Here is a 25,673-nt window from a genome sequence, read left to right on the forward strand (position 1 = left end):
GCTCACCCTGCGTAGCACGAGAGCTATTGAATTCCTCTTGTCCGCCTGTCTGTCTGTCTGTCTGTCCGTCCGTGTGTTCACGAGTTTTTTGCATCAATTGATGCTAATTATAAATCCCCTTGTCCATTATTGAATCAATTAGTTGCACCATTGGTATCGAACAATCCATGAGGCAATTGGTGCGAATCAATTCAGAAAATCGATAGTGAAAAGACTACAAGTATGGAATAACTAGCACCTATGGGGTCGAATAATCGGTTAAAGAAAATGATGCGAAATAATTGGGATCATCTATGCAAAACGCACCAAAAGTACAGAATAACGGGAAAAAATAATTACACAATTTTGATCAATCAGTATGCAAATGGTGCGACTCAGTTCGGACAATTGATCGACGGAGGACTACAATTTTTAAATAAGTCGCACCGTTAGTATCGAACAATCGGTTGTCCAAAATGATACGAAACAATTGGGAGAATCGATGCAAAATGCACCAACAGTGCAGAATAACTGGAAGAAACAATTACAAAAATTTGACGTCCCGAATTAATTCGTTCGTGCCAAAGGTCCAAATTTCGTAAAAAGTAAATATGTCTTTTCTCGCGTTATCCTACACTATTGGTGCAAAATTATATGATTACCATAAAAATCTAATTTCCGTGATTGCTCTGCACCAATGGTGCAAAATTGTATAACACATGCACTTATTTTGTCGGCTAATTCTGCACCTTTGGTGCAAAATTATAGCAAATCATTATTGCAGGGTGAGCTACTTCTAACGTTACTACGGTTTATTTGTATAATATAATTCGGAATGAAATTCAAATTTAAGTGTAATTTATCAAAAGAAAATGTTCACTGCAAATTTTGTCTTGTGGATATTTATTTTTTGTAAACAAAATCGTTACGATCTTGGCAGTGAGTGATGTATGTAACATTTTCTTACCACGTTGCTATTACAATTGCAAAATATAGTTGATACAAACTGAAGACCAGGTAAGGCAAGGCATCTATCTACATTAATCATGTAAATACATTAAACATCTAATTATTCGCAAAGTGGCGTTAAAATGAGCAAAATGAATTAAAATTAATCAAAATAAACCGTAGTAACGTTAGAAGTAGCTCACCCTGTTATAATGATTTGGATATAATTTTGCACCAAAGGTGCTGAATAAGCCTACTACAGATGCATGAGTTTCAAACAATTTTGCACCATTGGTGCTGTTGAAATGTGGAAAATTAAGACACAATTTTGACATGATTTAGACTTTTTTTGGACCCTAGGAAGGGCCAATATTTCTTCCGGTTATTCTGCACTTTTGGTTCATATTGAATCAATTCTTTCAATTGTTTGGCACCATTTTGCGTTATCGCTTGTTTGGAACCAATGGTGCTACCAATGTCCTAAAAAAATGGACATGGTCTTATCTAATTTGCATCGATTGATGCAAAAAAACTCATTAACAGACAGACGGACAGACAGACAGACAGACAGACAGACGGACAAGAGGAATTCAATAGCTCTCATGCTACGCAGGGTGAGCTAATAAAATACAAATTGTTACCTTAAATTATTATTAATGACTCTTCCGATGCGGTAATATTGTATAGTCACAATTTTTAGTAACACTTCTGAATTTACTACAAAATTCAAATATCTACGATTAAAAATTTTCAAAAAAATACAATACTCATCAATCACGTGGGTATTAATTTTTTACAAGTTTTTCACATTTCTTGCATTTTTTACAGTTCTTACCCTGTAAGAAATATGCTCCACCTAGATTGTACTTATTTCTTGCATTTTGTTCACTCATGCCTGCAAAAAAACGATGAGGCAGTAAGTCACCCAGTCATTGATAACTTTATAAAATGCAGTGCATTAAAATAAAGAGACGCCCTTGATCTGAGTAAAGTTAAAAAAATTTGGATGTCAATTTTACATCGAAATATTTTTAAAAATTTGGAATTTACGGATTTTTTAAAATAGGAAGATAATAACGCCGATTTTATTATTTGTGTAAATTTTAGCATATACACGGTTAATGAAGGTCATTGTGGTCAGCTTTAGAGTGTATTAATGCTTTACAAGCTTTTAAAAAAAGTGGTTCAACGCTTACAAAAAGTGTTACTAAGCTCAATTTCCTCAGAAATATTTGTAAAGTTTACAACTCTACAGAATCTACGGGTTGAATTGCCTCAATTTCTTGCAGGTTGGTTTTATTTTTTTTACGACAGATGCTTCGGTGACTTCCTCCCTGCCCGGCCCCGCGTGCATGTAGCTGGTTAGCTGCTGCTGGTGTGGTGTTGTTGATGTATGTACTGGTATAGGGGCCGAGGTGGCTGGCTGGTTAGTGAGGCTGGTGGAGGAGAAAGTTGGGAGAAAGCCACCCAGCCAAAATATCCGACCGACAAGACATGAATATTATCCTCCAGCCAACACCGTCCGTCCATCCGTCCTTTCTCCTCTCTACTCCCACCGGTTTAGTCCGCCGTGCCATGATCAGATCACCGTCTGCTTTGCATGACAGGGTTTCCTTCCACTAATGCATGCAGGTCAGGGAGTCATTCCAATGACTAAATGTGAGCCGATCGACTGGGCAAAATTTAAGCAGTTTGAAATAATTTGAGACGTTTTACATAATTTTCTTAAACTAAAATGGTAGGAATTTACGCAGATTTTGGTAGCGTAACTTTGTAAAGTGGCCATTTCACACTATTTAGTTTTCAGATTTATTTCGTAAAATTCAGCAGTGTAAAATAATTTGAGACGCTTTACATATTTATAAAAGTTTGTTTCAGAAATTTAGAGGCAGAAATTTACGCACATTTCGGAAATAAAACTTTGTAAACTGTGTAAATATAGGATTTACTAGTCCAGGATCACCGTCTGCTTTGCATGACAGGGTTTCCTTCTGCTAATGCATGCAGGTCAGGGAGTCATTCCAATGCGGACTAAATGTGAGAAGATCGACTAAGCAAAATTCGGCAATGTAAAATAATTTGAGATATTTTACATAAGTTAATTTTTACAACTTAAATGTGTCGAATTTACGCAGATTTTGGTAATGTACACATTGTAAAGTGTGTAAATTTTGAAGTTATTAGAGTTTCCTTCCAGAATTATATGCAGGTTAGGTCGTTATTGCACACTATTTAATTTGCAGATCAACTTCGCAAAACTTATGCAATGTAAAATAATTTGAGACGTTTTACAAGTTTTCTTAGACTAAAATTGTAGGAATTTACGCAGGTTTTTTGGGAATGTAACTTTGTAAAGTGGTCATTTCACAATACGTAGTTTGCAAATCAATAGTTTGTAGATCGACTTCGTAAAATTCAGAAGTGTAAAATATTCTGTAATTTGAGACATGTTACGCAGGTTTTTTAACTAACTAGATTATTCATAGAAATTGAGAGGTAGAAATTTAAGCAGATTTTGGTGATGTATGTAACTTTGCAAAGTGTGTAAATTATGATTAAATCTAACTTCACCTTGTCAAGCTTGTAAAACTAACAAATTCCAAAAAATCTAATATTGGTTTAAAAATCCAACAACTCTTATCAAATTTTGAATTTGAAAGATTCTTATATACGTTTTTTTAAGTGAGTGTTATTGGAAATTTATAATCAGAAATTTACGTAGATTTTGGTAATGTATGTAACTTTCTAAAGTGTGTAAATTAAATTCCAGTCTAATGTCACCTGTCAAGCTTGTAGTAATTAACAACTTCCAAAAAATCTAATATTGGTTTAAAAATCCAACAACTCTTATAAAATTTTGAATTTGAAAGATTCCTAAAGTGTTTTTAAAGAGGTTGTTATTAAAAATTTAGAGGCAGATACTTATACAGATTTAAGGAATGTAATTTTGTAAAGTGTGCAAATTTGAGAATTTATCAGTCCAGGATGACGGTCCGTTTAGCATGACAGACTTTCCTGCTAATAATGTATTCAGGTCAGGGCTTTATTGTAATGGAGACGACTAAATGTGAGCAGATTCGACTATGAAAAATTCAACTGTGTAAAATAATTTGGGACATTTTACACCTAAATTTTGAAAAAAACTATGTTCTTTTTTAAATTGGAATCTTGGAAATTTAGAATGACACTAATTTACACATATTTTGGTATCGTTGTGTGTAAAGTGTGTAAATTTTAGTCCGGAATAATCACCGTCTGTTTTGCATGACTGGCTTTCCCACTAATGTATGCAGGTCAGGGAGTCATTCCCGACTAAATGTTTGCAGATCGACTTCAGCTGTGCAAAATTCAGCAATGTAAAATAATTTGAGACGTTTTACACAAGTTTTTCTTAACTAAAGAGACTATTTTTGGAAATTAAGGGGCAGAAATTTACACAGATTTTGGTAATGTAACTTTGTAACGTGTGTAAATTTAGGAGTTATGTAGTCGTCGGCTTTATTATGCATGTCTGGGAGTCATTCATACTTTCCCACCTCAATGTCGAGCGTGTCGGGACACCCTGTTGACCGACGGCTAAAAAGGACACCCTGCTGGCCGCAGGCCAGCAGGGTGTCTGACATTTTTTCCTGACGTCACAAAAATAATTCGGGAAAATTTTCATTCTAAATTTTTTTAATGAATTATAAAATTTAGATTTGAATTCAGAATTTATTCAACAGGGAAAGTCCATATCGCCAAAAGTTGGCATAGATATGCTGTCGATAGGGTCTCATTTAATGGACCATATATACCACTTATAGTAAATTATTTAATGCTGCGATTTTTAATTTCAAATTCCAATTCAATTTTCTCAATAACAGGTACATCTTTCAAAATTATTTTCATACCATTTATTAATCACATATCGGACTACTCATGTACATTATGTCAATTTTCCGAAGGAATGGAGATAAAATTGTTGAGTCTACAAATATTTAAATGTTAAAATATTGCGAATTGCACTTTACATAATTAATGCTAGAGGGTTTGGCCGATTCATTATTTTGTCTACCCTACACCCTACTTACATTTAAATATTTTTTAAACAATTCTTCATATTTTAAATGGATTATTCTAACTTCTTTAAATAACTTCTAACTAAAGTAACTAAATAACTACATAGTCTCAACTTAAAAAGTGATAGTAGAGTAGACGACCATATTAGGTTAGTTTTAAGGAATTTCAAATTTATTTTTATTCCATTGAAAAGCCAGTTAAATTTCAAGTAGAAAACATGGATTAAACTTGAAAATATATTCCTCCTGTGACCATGAAAAATTGGTCACGAAAGAGAAAGCTCCATCAAAAATACGCCCGAAATTAATTGACAAACTGTATCATTCCCGGGTCAGAAATTTTTTTGTGACCCCGACACTTATAGTATATGGGGCTCAGAACAGACCTTTTCCTCAATTTTAATCAATATTTGGTGGTGAAGTTGTCTACGGTTCGAAAATTCCAACGTTAAACCTAAAGTGCAAATGAAGTCAGAAATATGGATTTTAATCCCGTTTTTCACGAATTTCGCTGTAAATGCTACTGTGGACGCCATCACAAAGGTCGGTGGCTTTTCACCCGATATGGACTAGTTGAGGGGGTGCCCTAGTTTCATTAGGACGTTGATCAAATATTTTTTTAAACTATCTCCTCTCCTTAATCAAGGAAATTGGGCTGTTTTTGCTCAATTCCGCCGATTCCCACCAAAACCATGAATGGAGCCTAGTAAGATAAGATTTTGACCTTTATTTTGTAATCAGCTAACCCTTAGAATATTTGACATAAAACGTGTTAGTTTTTTTGTTGAAATATGTTTCTGTCGTAAAGAAATTATCATCGGTAAACGGGTTAGTTATTTTGGTTTTTTTTCACCGTACCGTTTGGAGAGAGAGGTCGATTTTTGTACCCTAGCTTAGGCCTTGGAAATCTGTAGCATGAGGCGCCTTCTAATCTTAAAGACCTTCATCTTAGGGTCACTTTTCAGTGCTAATCTGATCTCTAAAGTTGAAAGGTCATTTGTGTGGCCAAAGTCTCCGGCGTCAGATAGAGATTTTGTGCTATTCCGTTATTTAAAGCTTCGGACATCACTGTAGTCTTTCTTGACCTTGGACCACCGAGCCCTTAATACTAAAGATAGACACTGTCTCTAGGATTACTTTAATAGTTTAGGCAACCAGATCGTAGTTGTACTTGGACTGCTACACTACATCAAACATCGTGCATTTTTGTCTCGTGCAAAATGTGAAAAATTATTGCCGCGCGCGTGTAGGTAAGCTTCTCTAGCTTTTGACCTAGTGATGTCAAGTAAAAACGGTCAACACCAATTATAGGCACTGAATGTATGCACAAACCGCAATTGACCTTTTAATTTTATGTTGACCGGTTCAAAAACTACGCTCTACTATCACTTCTTATGGTAAGGCTATGTATATAACTAAAGTTATTATTTTTTTAATTGGTTGAGAATTGTGGATTCGGTTTTTTTATTTCTTTCCCGTCGCGTGTAAGATTTTCATGTCAAACATCTTGTAAATTTGTATGATGTTGGCCCTTATCACACATAAGAAACTTGGTATACTTTTTTTAAATGTTCAAATAGGTTTACAAATAAAAATACGGACCAACTTTACTAAAACTTTACTGTGCTAAAGTAGTAATCCTACCCTACAAATACTTCATTTGATCCAGTTTTTTAGGTATTGTGTGATTATTGTGTCACTGGAGTCGCGTATAATGATGAATTCAGTCGGGATCGTTTCTTTTCCTGTAAATTTCTTGGGAAACTTACTTGTCACTTTTAATTTGACTTCATGTGGCACTTTTTTTATCTTTGACTTAATAGAAACTCGGCCATTTGAAAGTTCGGATACATTCGATTCTAATCATCCATGATAGTTTTGTTTCGAGAATATTTCTTGGAAAATTTGATGCAAAGTATTCAATTTTAATTAGACTTAAAAAACTTCCGGACATAATTGAAAATAACACGTTGTGATTTTTTAGTCAAAAAGTCAAGGTAAACAAAAAATTGTGTTTTCGCATGCGGAGCCACATTGGGTTTTTCGACCAATTCGCTAAATTAAGCGCACTTCCCGCTTCTTGTGGTTGTTCTCAAAGTGTTATGGTGGATTTTGGGATTTCTCAGGATAATCCGGGTAATATCGGCCTGCTTCTAATCGGTTACAGGTGCACAGCGTTAAAAAGGTCACTTTGGATATTTTCCGTAAATTCTGGTGCGCACAGACAAGGAGTATCGTCAGTGTTTTTCCAATTCCCGCGCCATCTTGTCATATTTTACTATGTTTTCGACCCTCTCGTTGAAGATTCGCCACAATTTCGATAGTTTTCCATTCTCGAGGGATCCTTTGTACATTATCCTGTGTATTTCAAATTGTTTCCCAAATTTCCGTAAAAAGTTTGGCGTTATTTAATCACTTTTCCGTATTTCGATACTTCGGAGTCCGAAGTTCGGACAGTCTTTGTCTCTGTTTTTTTATAATTCGGCAGATTATTTTTATTTTTACCAGAAATAACAAATTATAAAACTGATTTTCCGCACGAAATTCGGCTTGATACAAAAGGAAAGCGGGAAATTTATACCTGTTGTGTATCGTAGCTTTAATTATGCAGGGCGAAATTCACAATATTTAGACAATAAAATAACTGTGAATTCAACAATTTTATCTCAGCGCCTTCGAAAATTTGAACTTATGTAGTCCGATGTTGTGGTAATAATTGGTACAAAAATAATTTTGAAGTATCTACCTGCTCTTGGAAAATTAGAATTAGAATTTGAAATTAAAATCGTAGCATCAAATAGATAAGTTACATACTGTATTTTACCATCCGCAAATATCTTTTCACCATTTTGCGACTCAGAACTAATTTCCATCGTCAAAACTAAAAGTTTGAAGAGGTTGTTATCGCAAAAACCTTAGAGTATTTAATAATAATATCTAGAGTGGAAAAGCTTATGGTAAATTTTTACAATAACAACTTTTTTCGTTCCGATACAGACTAAAATAAGGGTGCAATAATTTTTGTATAACAACTATAATGTCACATAGTTTCAAAATAAATCATTTTCTCCTCATGTTGAGCGAAAAAATAGTGACCGGAAAATGGCGAAAAATAAAATTTCATCCTAAATCCAAATTCTTAGATGATTTTTATCAAAGTATGTGACATTGTTGTTATACAAAAAATTATTGCACCCTTATTTTTGTCTGTATCGGAACAGAAAAACTTGTTGATTTTTGGGGCTTTTCTACTCTAGATATTATTATTAAATACTCTAAGACAAAAACCAATTGGGACACGAATATGTCATATTCCTATTTTCGGTGTGTTGTGTCATACAATACTCAACAATCCAAGAATTTAATTGTTCCGAATTAAATAAACAATCCTAAAATTTGGGATGATTATTAAATACTTATTTAGCGCAGGAACTAGCACGTGGCGAAAGAGCAATTTGGTGAATAAATCAAGAAATCAAAGCTAATGCTTTTAAAATGAAATTAAAATTATTTGATGGGTTGTGTAAAGTTTTACATGATAAATGGGTCAAATAATCTCCACCGTCGGCCTTAAAATCTTAATTTTTTTATGTATTTGAACTACACCCTTTATCAAAATGGGGAGAGGAATATGGTGAAAGCATTTAAAATATTCAGCGGCACGTATTTAGGTTTCGGAGCACATATTTAGGACATCCTTAGGCACTCAGCACTTCCTTGGACGCGTCGCAAATGATGCTTGAAAAAGCGCCGAACTGGTTTCCATACCTTTCTTTCCTCCCACCTTCATATTGAATGGGCGCATTTTCTCTATGACACATATAGCAAATCGATCTGGTCCCTTTGATATCATCTACTTCTATGCATGTATGTATTATGTGAGGAGGAATCTCATCTACTTCTAACTCGCCTGGTCAGAAATTAAATTGCCACGAAGTGCACGTGTTGGAAGTTTTTAGAAAGTATTTGAAACCAGTTTTGTTTCATATTTTCCTAGTTTTTGGCAAAAAAGTATCAAAAATTGATCCAGGATGTCGGGACATCCTCTGGAATCTATCATAGTCTGTTAGATATGTACATAAGTGCTAGCGTGGAACATCGCTAATTTCGTGGGTCCAAAAAATGACACATCACTGCCATACGTAGTTTGGTTTGAGGCAACTGAAAACCCAGAGTTACCAAAATCTTGTAGACATACATATAATCATGCAAAATTTAGTACCGATTCACAAGTTAAAAAATAGCAGATGAATTTACCGAGTGCACCTATTTCCAGATTGAACCATATGCACACATAAAACCATTATTTTTTTCAAAATAGTGTACATGCGAAGATGGAAACACACATGAAAACTTTTGGTAACGAGAAGAGAGAAATGAGAAGCGCGAAAAGATAAGCGATATTCATTGACACTGCTGAAAATCCGAGTGAAAAATTCACAGACTTTATGGCCCGTTTTCTCCTTTCAGATGTTAATGTCTCCAAACTCCGTACATATCGCCAAAAATCGCCAAACCAAGCTAACCTTTTGCAGATAATGTGTTTTGCAAATTTAATAAATTTGTAATTGAAACTAAATCCTCAGCTTAACTGTTTTTCTGTCGTTGGTGACATCTTTCTGCGTAGCTCATACCGGGTTTTGTATATGACAAAATTCCTGCTGCTCCGAAGACTCGCCACTTCATAATTTCTCCGGCTTTTTATTAATTTTTAATTCCTGCGCAACTAAAGTTTTTATCCGAACTCAACAATGATCACGATCGACTTTTCATATTGGACGACTCATGGTAAAATTTTCGAAATAACATTTTCAAATTCAGGAATTGCTGAATTTCATTCCGAGCGGTTGTTATAAATAATACGGCGAAAATTTGTCTGACCCCTTCAGGTTACGCATTCTGAGGAGAATGATACATTTGATGATGTATTCATAAAGCTACATGTTGTAATGTAACATATGAAAAACGGGCAAATAAGCGGCATTCCCCCGACAATGCAATTTTTGTGTTGTTTTTTGAATTTTTCATGGGGGGGGGGGGGTAGGGATGACACCCTGCGCGCCAACGACCGTTTACACCATGCTCAGATTTTCGAGGTGGGAAAGTATGGAGTCATTGCAATGCAGACTGAATGTAAGAAGATCGACTTTTCGAAAATTCAATAGCGAATAATAATTTTAGACGTTTTATACATTTTTTTAAAACTAAAACGGTGCGAATTTACGTAAATTCTGGTTATGCAACTTTGTAAAATGTGTAAATTTAGGAGTAAGTAAGTCCTAGTCCACCGTCTGCTTTGCATGAAAGGTTTCGAACCAAATATATATATATATCAGGGCGTCATTCATCATTGCGGAATAAATGTTTGCAGATCAAATTCAGCATGTGCAAAAATCAACTGTGCAAAATTCAGCAGTATAAAATAATTTGAGACGTTTTACACAAGTTTTTTAGACTAGAACTGTACGAATTTACGCGAATTTTGGTAATGCAACTTTGTAAAGTGTGCAAATTTGAGGATTTATTAGTCCTGGATGACGGCAGGGTTTCCTGCTAATAATGTATGCAGGTCAAAGGGCGACTTTGCAAAATGTAAGCAGATTTACTAAGAAAAAGCTAGATTTAGTAGTGTCCAATAATTTGAGATTTTTTAAGGTTTTCTAAACTAAAATTCTTCAGATTATTCTTGGAAATTGAGAGACAGAAATTTACACAGATTTTTGGAACTTAACTTTACAAAGTGTAGAAATTCGAGGTTCGAAAGACAATACCTTTCAAGCTTGTAAGAATTTAACAGTTTTAAAAAAATCTAATTTTGGTTTAGAAGTCCAACAATTTTTTTATAAACATTTTGAACTTGCAAGATTCCTATATATATTATTAAACCTACTAAATTTGAAAATAGTTTAAGAATTAAAAAACAAATAACTCAAACCGGTACAAAATTTTCAATTTGAAAACTAAAATAAACTGCCAAACATTCAAAGTATGTGAGAACATGATCTAAGAAACCAAGCTTTATTTAAACTTTGGTAAAATAATTGCATTCTGTCTAGAAATCTCGCGTTTTCTATAAAATTTTGAATTTAAAAGATTCCTACATATGTATATTCAACGCTTGCCTTCAAAATATTTAAGAATTTGGGAAAAAATAAATCAAACCTTTGATAATTTTTTTAGCAAAATTTTCGATTTGAATTTTCAATTTTGGACTAACTTAAATCAATTATCAAAAATCTAAAATGTGTAATAAACCTAAAAAACACCAATTTAAGAAGTTAGCTTTGAGAAAATAATTTTATCCTGTTTTAAAATCCAACAATTTTTTAGTGAAATTTTGAATTAATTAGAAAAATGTCTATATTCTTAAACCCACTAAACTTCAACATATTTTAAGAAGTTGGGGAAAAATAAATCAACCCGGTGTTAATTTTTTAAAACAAAATTTTCAATTTCAAGGAAAACTTATCTAACAAACTGGAATAAATTGTGAAACTTTCTTAAACTATAGAAAATCAAGACCTGAATAAAAATTTGGGTAATAAATTTTGTAAAATAATTGCACCCGGCTTTAAAATCCAACAAATTTTGTATGAAATTTTGAACTTGAAAGATACCTATATTCTTTAAGCTACTAAGCTTCAAAATACCTTAAGAATTTAAGAAAAAATAAAAATAAATCAAACATGTGTTAATTTTTTAAATAAAATTTTCAGTTTAAAGTAAAATTTGAGAAACTGGAATAAATTGTGAAACACTTCTTAAACTGTGGAAAAAATCATTACCTGAAAAGAGTTCAGTAGTATCCTAAAGAAAATAATTGTACACGGTTTTAAAATCAAACACATTTAATAAAATATTTGTAATTTGAAAAGGAATCTTGAATGACATAACTGAGGAGGAAAAATTTTAAATTAAAAAAAAATATGGTTTACTCAATTTACAAATGTTTTGAAATAATACTTTCTCAATTACTGATTTACTAATTACAACAAAACCACAAATGCTTAAAATCTTAAAGCATTCGTGGCTCGTAAATTTCCATCAACTAATTTTCTTGGGTTTTCAATCTCACAAAAGTTAAACTGACGAAATCATAATATTTCAAGCGTAAAAAAAACCACTGATAAATTATAAAAAATATTGACAAATATCAATGAATAAATTTTGAAATAGGCCTCTGAAAAACGTACTGAAAAAATCCATACACATTGTCAACTGAGGCAAAATTTTGAATTCAAAAACTTTTCAAAATTTGCTAATTTTCGAAATAACACTTTCTCAATTACTGACTTAATAATTACAACAAAACACCAATAGGAATCCGACTTTTTGAGGAGGCTTCGTCAGAATACATGGGTGTGGTTTATAAAAGCAATTTATTCAAGCTTTCAATGCTGAACTTGCATCATCATCAGGAAATGAGGATTTTTTACAATTATTGGAATCAAAGCAGAGTGTAGTTCTACAATTTTAAGAAAATGATAATCTGACGTGCAAATGTAGTGGCAGCATTAATGACGACGACCAAATGGGGTTGAGATTCATGCCATTGTCTTGGTTTATTTTTCTTATGTGTAAACTTTCATGAAATTTTCTGTAAAAATTTCTTATTGTAGTGAATCCGAATTATCTTCTTAATTTCAAAGTATTCAAACCTTCCGTGAAATAATTTTCTCGGTTTTTTAATCCCTCAAAACTTAAAATTCTAAAAGCTCAAATTTAAAAAAATACCAGAAGTACTTAAAATGAAGAAGAATCTACATCACAAAATCCGAATTAATCATGCAATTCCACCTGCAGCACAAAATCACAAAGTATTCCACAAAATCACAATTTCTCCCCTTTGATAAAAAATGCCTCTATCCGAAACACTGTTTACCATCTCTGCCTGCCAGGCATACATAAAGTGCAGGCATCAGGATAAGCAAAACTCTGCCCTTTTTCCGCCTACTTTCTCCCAAAATTCAATTCATTATGGGGAAAGTTTACACGATTAGGAGACCGAGCCCGTGACACATAGTCTGGTCGACCAGGGAGGCTGCAGAACACGGGTCAAATTTCATTATTACCTTGGTGAAAGCAACTTTCACAAGAGAGCTACCAACCCACCGACCAACCGACCAACCGACCAACATTACCACGGGGCGGATATGTATTTACGAAAAATCGCGGAAATTTGTACTTGAAATGTACAGAAAAAATGGCAAATTGTTTACGAAATATTTACGTACGAAGCCGGAATATATATCCAATATGTACGAAAAAAACAACATATTTTTGCAACATTTGTATTTTTGAATACATCATTCAAATATTTACAAAATATATGTATTTAAAAAAATTATGGAAAAAAGTTAAGTAATTTTTAATAATAGCTAGAATATTTACAGAGTCCTAAATGTAATATTTTATCGTTTAGTTTTTTACAAAATTTTGTTTTTGATAAAAATATTTACAGAATCTACATGTTAAGTTACGTATTTTTCAAAAATAGCGGAAAAACAGGTGTATTTAACCTCAAAATACGAATGAACCAATATGTAAAAACATTTTGAAATTCCTGCGATCTATGCAAGTTACACTTACAAAGTTTAGCCGTTGGTCGGCATCAAATGAAAAATTTGAAAATAAATACATATCCGCTCTCTCAACATTACACAGATTATTAGAATCTTTTTATCCCGGTGAAAATCTGGTGACAAGAATTTTGCTGGGAGAGAAAATTCCTTTCAGCGTCTAAAATTGGACTACTTTCTCTCCTTCCTTCCTTCCGGGTGGCTTTCTCCGAAAATTCCACTCCATTTCGCGTACAGATGGAGAGGATTTACTTAGGAAAATAAAAGGTGAGAGATATCAAGAAGTCGGAGAAAGCAAAAGTCAAGTAAAAGGAGAAAGCATTCCGAGAAATATGTATTTCATTTACATGACACAATAAAAACTACACTGTAAATAATGCGGGGACAAAAAGTGTTGTGTTGTAGACAGTTCGTTCTGTGCACCGAGTTGGTAAAAATGTTTTTACCGAAATGGTAAAAAACTGGTAACAATGGTAAATTTTTTTACCGAAATACAAATTATGTAAGACAAATGAATATTTATGGAAATAGACAACTTTTAATTTCGGAGATGTTACCAATTCATTACCAATGTGGTATATTGCTACCAATTTTATTACCATGGTAATGCTGACAAACAAAAATTTAATTGTTTCGAAATTCGAAATAAACTTAAATGCAGTACATCACAGTTAGAATTACGTCAATATCTTTTTTACCAGTATTTTAACAGTGTTTTACCACTATTTTACCACTATTCTACCAGTAGAAATAATATTTCTTACCAAACTGCTACCCATAATTCAATAAAAAAAATTTATTACGGTAGTAATTTTGATCAAAAATAATAATTTCCTCGTCACAATTTAAAATTGATTCTTACTTCAATAATCTTGCGTCCATTTCTCCCTGCATTATTTACCAGTGTTTAAGAGATTGCACATATTCGTTACCAATCAATAATTCGGTAAAAATGGTAGCTTTGACCAAAAATTACCTACCCATAACAAGAAATAAATCCTCCTCACAATTCGAATTTGATTCCTTCATTTCATCCCGAATTATTTACAGTGTAACATCTTTTCCGAGGAGGTTGCCATGCTTGACAACTTCATGACACGTATCTATGTATGCAGATTAAATTGGACTTCTCCTCTCCTCGTCGTCCCACTTACGTAAATATGTGTGTCGGTCGGTGAAAGGAGAGATCTTTATTTGCCAGCCAGCAGGGTGGAGAAAGCGGCGAAGAATATTATATTTTCATCGGCATCACCGTACCCATAACCATGTTGCTTTGTCTTTCTTACTTTCTGGTCTGGTTTCACTTTCAGCCAGCGACCAACTTACTTTCACCGGAGATGAGACACACCGGAGACGACGATGATGGCAGACTTTTCGAGGAAAATCCGGGATCGAGGTTACTGGAAATCGACGACCGTTTACTTTACTTTCACCGAGAGAGAAAGCTGTCTATATATCATCCCAGACTGGACCAGCCACATGTGAACCGAATCCTTCGAGACAATGCATGGAGAGAGAGAGAAAGCATGACTTGTTGGAAAGTGGAGGAAATATATACAGAAATTTATGTAGGGTGTCTGCAAACGTGACGATTTTTGTGGGTGAGATTTTTTATAAGCTGAAATTATGAAAAAATACAACAAATTAGCAATATTTGTACAAATTTGTAAGTAAAGTTTAGATTTTGTAATTAGAGATTTCTCAAACTTTGAAAATAAATAATTTGCTATAAAAATTAGTATTGTTCCCATACAAATTTAGCTAATTATAAAATCTCGAAAGTTTGACGAATGTTTGAGAAAGTAAGAAGACGCTAAAGAAATATATTTCTGGGAAATTTAAGGTTATTTGTTTAGATAGGATTTTTCAACTGGACGTTTTTAATTTTGGGAATCTTGCAAGGTTGAAGGTTTAAAAAACGTTTTTTTGCGCAAAGTTACCATTTCCACAGAAGTACACAGAATCTTAAGTAACATTTGGTAAAGTTAATTTCAACAAATAATGGTTTCAACGTTAAAATCAAACAATTTTAGTTAAATAGTTATTTTTCCTGACGTGATATAAATTTTCCAAAATTTTGCACAGTTTACGCAAGTAATTTGCGAAAATGTACAGTTTTCATGCCACATTACAGCCTTAATGATGCTAGTCAACGTTAATTTTAGTAAAATATTATACCTTCAACGTTAAATATTTTTAAAAAATTGCCTTTTTTCATGATTTAAATTTTTTGAAATTTTGATCACACAAATTTAAAACATTATTCGGATGATTGTAAACTGTAAATTGTGTGTACACTTATTTTACGAATTTATACAAGTTTACAATTACTGTGTGGGCTGATTTTCTATCAAATTTTTTGCCAATTTTTGTAACTTTGCAGAATTTACTATATTACAAACATTGCGTGACATATCTCGGAAGATTATAAACTGTGTAAATTTTGCAAATTGCCCAAGTTTGCAATTTATTAGTGGGCTGATTTTCCATCCTGAGTTTTCTTAATTTTTGCAACTTTACAGAATTTAATGCCACAAAAATCTGCGTGACATGTCTCGAAAGATTATAAACTGTGTAAATTTGACAAATTGTTCAAGTTTTAAATTAATTTGTGGACTGATTTACCATCCAAATTTTTGCAAGCTTTTACAACTTTGCAGAATTTACTGTGTTGCAAACATTTGCGTGACTTGTCTCGATAAAGTAACTTTTTTAACAATCTCATAAAAAACCGGGTTTCCATTTCAATCTGAAATGAAACCCTGCCTGGAATCGAGTCCAATCCAATCCCACACTTTACCAGGAAACGAAACCACGACGAGAAAATCATTGATTTCGATCTATCTTTTGTGGAAATCGGTATTGTGTTTAGTGCTAGTTTTTGGGCTCCTTGAGAATTGAATGGGTTTTGGTCAGATGGATGTGTGTGATGTCCAGTATATACGAGGGGAGGCCAATAAGTAATGCGAATCTACCCTTCAAAGATAAGATACAAAGCTCAGATTTCGTCCATTCAATCTACATATATCCTGTACATTGTGTTCCAAAAATCATAAGATTCCGATATCTCATTCTTTCACAATCTCTGAGCAAAGTCAGACATCACAAGCAAAAATGGATTTTCAGAAAACTGAGGTTCGTTCCACCATACGGTTTTTTGCATTACAAGGTGAATCGGCAACCGAAATTTTTGAAAAATTACACAAAGTTTACGGTGATAGTACTCCGTCGTATAGTACTGTTTCTCGTTGGGTGACTGAGTTTAAGTGTGGAAGAAAAAATGTTGAAGATGAACCCCGACCTGGCCGACCAATTTCAGCCACTGATGAGTTCACGTGTTCAAAAGTCCAAGAGTTTGTGATGCAGGATAGGCGTGTTACTATCAACCAAATAGCTGAGGAAATGGGGATTTCACGTGGTAGCGTAGGTTTCATTCTACATGAAAAACTTCGGCTTTCTAAGCTATCCTCTCGTTGGGTTCCACGCCTGCTTACACTAGCACAAAAAGAGGAAAGAGTGCGATGCTGTCGGAACCTGTTAAATTTATGCCAATTGGATCCGGTCAACTTTCACACCAAAATCGTTACTGGGGATGAGACATGGATCCACCACTATGATCCCGAAACAAAACAACAATCAATGCAGTGGCTGACTACTGGTCAAAGTGGCCCAATCAAGGCAAAAGCAACGAAATCTGCAGGGAAGGTTATGGCGACTATTGTTTGGGATGCCAATGGAGTTCTGCATACGGATTACATATCGAAAGGAAGTACAATGAATGCCAATCATTATGTGAAAGTCTTGGAGGAATTACGCTACAACATCAGAAATAAGAGGAGGGGATCCCTGCAAGGTGGACTTTTCCTGCTTCACGACAACGCATCGTCTCATACTGCTAAGATTGTCAAAGCTGCGCTGGATCGATCTGCGTTCTGGAAAATTGATCACCCCCCATATTCTCCCGACCTGGCACCCTGTGACTACTACCTTTTCCCACATATGAAAAAAATTATCAGGGGAAGGAGATTCGAGAGTGATAACGAGCTTATCTCGTGTGTGCATTCTATGCTAAACAGCTTCACTAAAGAATTTTTTTCTGAAGGCATGAAGAAACTGATACAAAGAGCTAAGCGTTGTATTGAATTGGGAGGAGATTATGTTGAAAAGCCGCAAAATGAATTGGAATAAATACCTTTCTTTGACGAGATAAATCATTATTCGCATTATTTAATGGCCTCCCCTCGTATAAACACGCTAAATAATCCGGTAACAAATTTTGGTAGAAGAAAAACTGGTAAAAAATTTACGGATTTACCGAAAATAAGTCAATTTAAGTTTGATTTCTGACTTGATACATGTGTGTTCTTTAATCCGGTAACAAATTTTGGTAGAAAGAATTGGTAAAAAATTTACCGATTTACCAGAAATAGTTAAATTTAAGTTTGATTTCTGACTTGATGCCATATAAACGAGATGAGAAATAATGTGGTAACAAATGTGTGTAGAAAAATTGGATTGGACTCCAGATTTACAATTTGTTGAAATTGTAAATCTGGAATAATAATTCTTCTTTCTAAGTATTCAGTGACAGATTTTATTGGGTTCTAATAGAATCCAACAAAATTTTTACAAAATATTCAAAGGGTTCAAATGTTGAAGGGTAAAATTTCAAATTTAAAGAATACAGGTAAAAGTCTTCATAAACTTTGCAAAATCTTAAAATAATAATCCCTTCTATTTTGAAAACAGTAACCGTTTTGTAAAACAGAAAAACACGGAGAGATCTAAAATTGTTTATTTTGGTTCATAATTTTGAAGGAATAATCTTTCCTGCGTTGAAATCCAACAAATTTTTACAAAATGTTCAATTTGAGGCTAATCCGTAGCAAGGTTTTGATCAAAAATTTTAATTACAAAAATGTCAATCTGTAACTTCGAAATAATGTAGAAATTCACGCAGGCCTTGGTAAACCTTGTAAAATCTATAAATTATGTAAACTTACAAACTTTTATAAAATTTTGGAACTATTTTAAAGGAAAATTAGCTCACAAATTTTTCTAAACTCAGATCAGGGTCATCTCTTTGTTTTGTAAAAGTTTCCAAAATTATTTACAGAATTAGAGAGAGAAAAAGGCTGTGAGATGTTAAATTTTGAGAAACGACCCAGTTAATAATTGTTCTTAATTCCAGTCTCTCATGTCGATTATTTCAATTGTAATTATGAAATCTTTTAAACAATTATACCAAATAATTTGGCAATATAAGCCTTCCGATTCTGATAAGTTTAAACCGAAACGACTATCTACAAGTGAATATTTTAGTTTGTAAACTTCGAGAAAATAAATTTATCGGGTATAGCAACAATACTTTTAAGGTCTCAAACTTCACAAAAAAAGACAATTGTCGAGAAATTCAAAATTATCATATAATCCAAACAAAACATGAAATCTATGCGTAAAATTAATAATTTTTTTTAATTTAATGGATCACACCTGAAGAACCTGAATTCAAGATTTTCGGATAAAAACTTTAAAAAGAAGATTTATCCGGTTTTTAAGTCTTACGAATTTTTATCAAATGTCAAATTTGAGATTAATTGGGTATTAGAGAACATGAAAAACTTGCCGTAAGCAGGTTAATCGTTACCATCAGTTTTGTTTCCGTTGATTAGTATCAAAACTTAATTTCGTGCCTCACAATTTATACCAGTTCCTGAAAATAAAACTTGACAAAAAATTGATCACTCCGTTCTGATAAACAAATTTAAATTTCATGCACAGCCATCAATTTTGAAAAAAATCGTTACGGACGCCTACACAAATCCGGCGCCCCTCATGCCCCCGATTCGTACCACATTTATTTAAATATCGCGGTTTACAATTTATATCAATTTATACAATTAATATTACTTGAAGAGAAAAATTGACAAAAACTACTGATAAATTCATCGATTTGTGATAAATTAAAAATTATTACCTCCAGCAAGTTTAAATTTCATGTGGAATCGTTTAAAAAACAAATCGTTACGAACGCCTACACAAACCCAGCGCCATTTTTATCCCCTCCATTATTCTAAACACATTTAAATTTTGTAGTCCACAATTTGTACCAATTAAATTGTTTCCAGGCAAAAATTGACAAAAAATGGATTACAAAATTGTAGATTTTTAACAATCGTTACGAACGCCTACACAAATCCAGCGCCAATTTTATCCCTTTCATTATTTAGCGTGGCATTCTACTTTTTTTAGCTCGTGGAGAGTGGAGGGTGAATTGACGCGTGCTTTATCCCACTTTCTCCTCCAAGTGCATGAAGACGAATCCGTCCGTAATCCGCTCTCTCTCAGTAAATCAAATGTTTGTTGAGCTTACTTAGTTTTTGCAGCCGTTGGATCACATCACTCACTCACTTCGCCATTCATTCGATTGGATGATGGGATCAGAACGGGAAGAGAGAGAGAGCAGGACAGGTGGTCGGTCGTCGTCTTACTTTGGTTGGGATGGCTGTCCCACTTTTCCAGATTAATTTGCGCGCACAGACAGGGATGAGATTGACCGTGAAAAATAATGCAGGAGATTTTTGCTGGGCACACTAATAAATGGGGAATTAAATTAGAAACTTGGTAAAAAAGCGTGGGTGAAAGTCTTAAAGAAAGTTTTTTTTAGTATTTGCACTAAAATGCTGAGGGAAACAGTGTTTGGTAACAGTGTACAATCCGTAAATTTCTGCAAACTTAAAAGCTTTTACAAAATTTTAGAAATATTTCCAAAGAAAATTAGGTTGCATATATAAAATATTTAACTTTTATTTGGAATTATCGTTTAACTTTAATATTTATATTTTATGTTATACTTTTACTCCATTTACAAAATTATGGAAAAATATATTCACCAGCTAAAATTTACAGATGTTTAAATGGCGCACGCGATGTTAATTGGCAAATTCGTAAACTTACAAAATTTTATAAATGTTTCCAAGGAACATTAGCTTACAAATTTTTGTAAACTTGCTCAGATCAAGGGCGTCTCTTTATTTTGTAAAAGTATATAAATGATTTTACTAAATTACGAAGGACTACGTGAATTGCCCCATTATGAAATTAGTAACAAAATTTGACCCATATTGATAAGAAATTGTGGTAAAATTGGTGAAAATACTAATTACCGACAGAATAACAAAATATGAACTTATCGATAAGTAACGAATATCGGAACGATTTATGAGTAATCATAAGAAAATATAGTTTATTGGTAAAAATTATGGCCTGCTGGTAACAAAATTATAGATTAATTAGCAATAAAATATTACCAAAGTAGTAAAAAGGTACAAGAAATATGTATTAGACTTAATTCGATAAATTTTACGTATTCATTTGGACTAATATCAGTTACCAAATTGGTAAAAAACATATTTTCATTTTACCAAAAATATTTACCAAACCGATAAAAAAAACTATTTCCGTTTTACCAAAAATATTTACCAAACTGGTAAAATTGATTCCTAACTTTTTTAAGAGTGTTGTTCTCGAGTGGACGAAGAGTAAACAAGAAATCATGAAAAATTACATGGACACAAATCTGAATGCACACACTCGACCCGTCCATTTTTGATCTCCTTGGTGAGGCCACAACTCATAATTTGCTCGTCCAAGCATCACCTCGAGTGTGCAAACCTGCCAAATCCTTAAATAAGTGAAGCGGTAAGTGTGTGCAAATCTGAGGCGAATCCATGCAAAAAAATAATTTGATCATCTTCAGAATTCGTTCATGGTTAAGTAAACGTGCACATGCATAAATTTTGCACAATTTGGCATCCATGAATTTGCACGGGCAGATTATATATGTCTCTACTAAATCATGGAGTTTGAAAATGTACGGTTTACGACACAAAATTCTTAGCAAAATTTGAAAATCAGAAAATTTTTTTGTGGCATTATACATCCGAAAATTATAAATTTAAAGAATTTGAATTCTTACGTATATAATTTATCAGATCTCTGTGCAATTTTTTATCCTCTGACAACGTTAAGAATTTACGCAGCAAAATGCGAAGATTTTGCGAATTTTTGCATTATTATTCACCTCAAAAGGGTACGACTTTATTTAGCCAAATTGCTCTGTCTATGAAATCCCAGATTTCACAAAAATTTCTAATTTCCAAAGAAAATTCCTTATATAAATTTCCAGATTATGCAATTAGATTGTGCAATTTTTTTTAATTTTTTTTGTACAATAATTTCTCCGAAAATTATATATTTGAAATATCAAATTCACTACTAACTAGTGCTTTAGATTTGTCAAGGTTGACTAGGGATACTTTATACATTTACAAAGCAAAATTGCAAGAATTTGCAAATTTTTGGATTATTATTCACCCAAAAAAGTTATAAAATCCCAGATTTCGTAAAAATTTCCAATTTACACAGAAAATTTCTTAAATAAATTGTAAATTCCCACATTGTGCAATTACCGAAAATCATAAATTTTCAAATTCAAATCCCCTACTGGATTTCTCGATGCTGCGAATTCATAATTTTACCAAGCAAAACTCCAAGATTTCTTATTTCAACTTGTAAATTTTTAATTTACAAATTTCTTACCTAAATTTTCAGATTGTGCAATTTTTTAAACAATTATTCCTCCGAAAATTATAAATTTGCAAAATCAAAGTCCCTCTTAAGTAGAATCTCAGATTTCGCGAATCTTCACCTTACGATTTCTAAATTTTTCACACTCCTATAATTCATCCAAAAAAACATGAATTTATTTACCCTAATTCTCTCCCCTAAATTCGCACATTCCTCATAAAAAATCCTCCTTCTCCATTATAAACAAATCTGCCCAGCAAAATCCTTCCCATCTGGGGAATCAAATTTCTACCTCATTTTTCATCCACAAACCTGCAAAACGAAAGGATTTCGTAAATTGCAAAATTTCGCAAATTTCCTGCACATAATTTTTCACCTCATGAATTTACACACTGCCGCAGTGCAGTGGTGAGGAGAGAAGACGAAAATCGTGTATTCTGCACGAAATTCATGTCCATTTGGCAGCATCTGTTTCCCATTTTGGTTCGGTCTCCCTGCTTGCCCAACTTTCACTCTACTTTCACCTCACCTGTCTCTCTCTCTCTCTCCTCCCGTCGACGTGTGTATGTACATAGTTTCTCCATCCATGCAAACATGGACCATACGGGCCTGGAGAATTTTAAGAATTCATGCCATTTTCCAACCCACAACTTGTTTGCTTTTCTACTTGAACATATCCAGATCGAGAGAGAGAGAGAGAGAGAGAGAGAGTAGAACACTTGCTAAATTTTGCATAAAATTGCAAACTGCTGCTCGTTCTGGGAGGGGGGAGCGCACAGGAAGGATGGGGAGGCAAAGTGAGACTTTCACTAATGGGGGTATTCATTACGACTTTGTATGTATCGTTAGCAAAAAAAAGTTGGTAAGTTCGCAAAAAAAATTTTGCAAATTTCCAAGGCTGGTATTTAGATTGGCAAATTTTTTGTTGTCAAAATTATGTTGGGTTGCGAATATGCGAACTCACCTGAAATGCGTGGGGGTAATTTGAGACGACAACCTTCTTACTGAAAGGCCCCTTAAGGTTTCAATTCAAAGGGAGAAAGCGAGAATAATAAAACGAGGAGAGAAAGGAATGAAATAAATCCAATCGTGAAGCAGGGAACGATTTTATACGTGGAAATTTTGGTTCGGACAGGGTTCCGTTTTTTAGAAAGGGGGCGAAATTGCGGTTTTTTGGGGAGAACAAATGCGGAATTTAGTCTGATTTATTCACTCTTAAATTGCAAATGTTTCTTCAAAATTATGCAGGAAAATTAGGGATTTTGCACTCAGTTTATAATATAAGCAAATTTACAGCTCAAATTAAAAAAAATTGCAAACTCCTTAATTAAATATTTTGTAAAAATGGCGATATTTCTGGGAATCGTCCCGATAAAGTTTGTATAATTTCATATAATGTGAATATTTCCAATTAGTAAGAATCAAGGGATTAGAAAATGAAAATAGAATACGTTTATGGCCAAGCATAAAGAATTTTTCAAAAAGTAAGTGCCTTTTGTAAAAAAAAATGTCGAACAATTTTTTTTTTAAATTGATAACATTTCAACTTTTTGAACTTATCCAGGAAATATTTTGCTCCCAGTCTTGCTTAACCAAATTTACACGGTTTACAAACCCGCAAGTTATCTGGCACTTCATTCCATTCACCAATCTTGAAACTAATTAAATTTTCATAAATTACGGTAAAAAATACATTTGAATATAAAATTTACGATTGTTTTTTCCTATTTGCAATTTCTGTAACACACTGACTCATGTATCGACCTATGTACATTTATGGAAACTAAATTGATTTCACCAAATTAAGAATTTCAACCTTAAAATCGTACAATTTAAGTAAACAAAATTACTCTTTTAATTTTTGTGAAATATTTTTTGTTGCTAAAATTTTTTTATGGTAATAATTTTGTCACCAAATGGATGCAATAACCACCACCACATTGGTAAAGAATTATTACCAAAGACATTAAGCCTTCAGAGATATTGAAAAATGTAACTGATCTGGGTAAATATTTAAGTGCCTTAATTTTACTAAATTAAAAACTACGACCTCACAATTGACAATCTTACAATTTTATTTAGTTAAAAAATATGATTCTTAAAAAGTTAATGTTTTAAGACCCAAAATTTTGACGCACGAAGTGGGTGCGAAATTAAAGTTGATATAGTCCAAGTAAAAAATTGAGTCAACCGTTTTAGTAGCTTCTCTTCAAAATTTCATAATGAATAACTAATTAGCTTATGGTAAAATTGTTACCGAGAGGTAAAAAAAATTGCTACCATGATTCGGCAAAATCCGAACATAATTTCAGTGATATCCAAGCACAATGCCAAACCCTACCAATTTTACAACCGTTATAAACTATTACCAAGTCTTAAGAAATTGGTACCAAGGTTCGGTAAAACCAAAAAAATTTGCAATCAAACAGGTTACAATTTCCAAGCACGATGCCGAACGCTACCAATTTTTCAAATACTATACATAAAACATTTACCGCAGCTAAAATAATCGTTACCAAATCTCGTTAACAAATTTTGTTACCACATTTTGTTACCAAAATTTCGAAACCCTGTCCATTTTTTGAAGTGGTGCAGCTCCTACTTCTCAACGTTGAGTAAACCTTTGCGGTAAAACCAGCCACAGTGCAAATAATGCAAGAGAGAGAGAGAGATGGATTGGCGAAATTGAGAATTGAATGGATTCGACAAACAGAGACAATATCGGTTTCAATTCTTCGACCTTTTGCACACTTTACGATGTGTTGGTAGACGCCTTGCTTTCTTCTTGGACCTCAAAAAGCGGCGGCGAATGAATGAATGATTAATTCAGGGACATGAAGTTGCTCTTTGGAGACTGTAAATTGCTCCCAGGCCACCATTTTTTTCCAGTTTGGGGAAACCTTAAGTAAGTAAAGAGAGGGTTTTTGCCATATTTTTCGTACCACTAATGGACCACCGGGCAGTGTGGTTAGATAAGTAGTTTATCACTTATTTAATTTAATCCGCCATATTTTAAGGGTGTCAAAATATTTTGCCAGAATACAATGATGCAATTCACCTACTAAAAAAGTAGGTTTTTAAATTATTATTTTTCGTGATTTGCCTCATCATTCCGCAAACCGCAACTGGGTTCCAGAAATCTGTGAATGTTATTTTTAAAAAATTTGTTTAAATAATTTTGTAAATGGAGTAAAAGTATGACAAACAAATATCAATTTTAAAGCAAAAGTATAAATACAATTAAAATTTAGATATTTTTTTTTCAAGCCAATTTTCCTTCTAAATATTTTTCGAATGATGAAACGCACAGATTTGACAAGTTACAAATGACTGCGTGAAATTCCTCATCATTTCATTCATAAATCGTAATTAGTATATTATCATATTATGTATTATTGTATGCCACACTCACATCACAAAATCTAGTTTGTTTTAAATTTAAATTTTTTTTAGATAATTTAAATTTTTTTTTAGATAATTTTGTAAATGGAGTAAAAGTATGACAACACGTGTAAATATA

This window comes from Folsomia candida, unplaced genomic scaffold, assembly GCF_002217175.1.
Source record: "Folsomia candida strain VU population unplaced genomic scaffold, ASM221717v1 Fcan01_Sc004, whole genome shotgun sequence".
Lineage (NCBI taxonomy): Eukaryota > Metazoa > Arthropoda > Collembola > Entomobryomorpha > Isotomidae > Folsomia > Folsomia candida.